We start from the raw sequence: 924 nt of genomic DNA on the forward strand, positions 1-924 counted from the left end.
CTGTATGCCCAAGAAGTTTCTCTATCCTTTGCTTAAAGATTTGAAGTAACAGCCTCCAAACTGGCAAGGTCAGCAAGGGCAGGTATTCAATCTACGCCATGGCACTCTACCCAAGGGGACAGCTTGAGGCTCTGTCTCAAAAAAAAAAAAAAGAAAGAAAGAAATGGTGCCTTTAGGAGATGATTAAGTCATGAGGGTTCCACCCACATGAATAGAATCAGTGCTTTTACAGAAGTCCCCTGAGGAGGTTGATTTCCGCTTCTGCTGTGTGAAAACACAACAAGAAGTTGCCACCTATAAAGCAGAGAGATTTTTGTGAAGACTGACCAGTTATAGCTGTGTTATTGACCTCGAGCAGCATTGTGCTTTTCCACCAGGGAGTTGGTGACTAAAAATCAAATCTCTTCTCCCTCTCCCATCCTGAGAGATTTTTTTAATCTTCACCTACACTTTTCAGCTTCATGAAGAACCTTGTGATCAAACACAACTGCTAGCAATGTTACCCACAAGACAGGTCCTCGTCCCATGAACTTCCATGTATTCATTGGGAATCTCGACACTCTTACAATCAAGAAGTCTGATATGGAGACAGTCTTCTAGAAATAGGAAAAAATTATGGATTGCTGTGTTCACAAGGACCTTCATTCAGTATGCTAATAAGAGAAATGCCAAAGTTGGTGGATCAAGCATGGATGGCAGAATCATTGTTGACCAAGTTTCAGAAATTAATCTAGCTGCAGAGCCAAAAGTGAATCAAGGAAAAGCGAGTGTGAAATGGTCTGCAGTCCAGAGTACGCTCCTCTTTGACCTGGACTATGACTTTCAATAGGATGATTAAGACAGGATGTACAGGCTCAGCGCCTATAGCTCAACCGGCTAAGGCGCCAGCCATGTACACCTAAGGTGGCGGGTTCGAATCCCCAG

This window comes from Otolemur garnettii, unplaced genomic scaffold, assembly GCF_000181295.1.
Source record: "Otolemur garnettii isolate 467f Iridium unplaced genomic scaffold, OtoGar3 scaffold00098, whole genome shotgun sequence".
Lineage (NCBI taxonomy): Eukaryota > Metazoa > Chordata > Mammalia > Primates > Galagidae > Otolemur > Otolemur garnettii.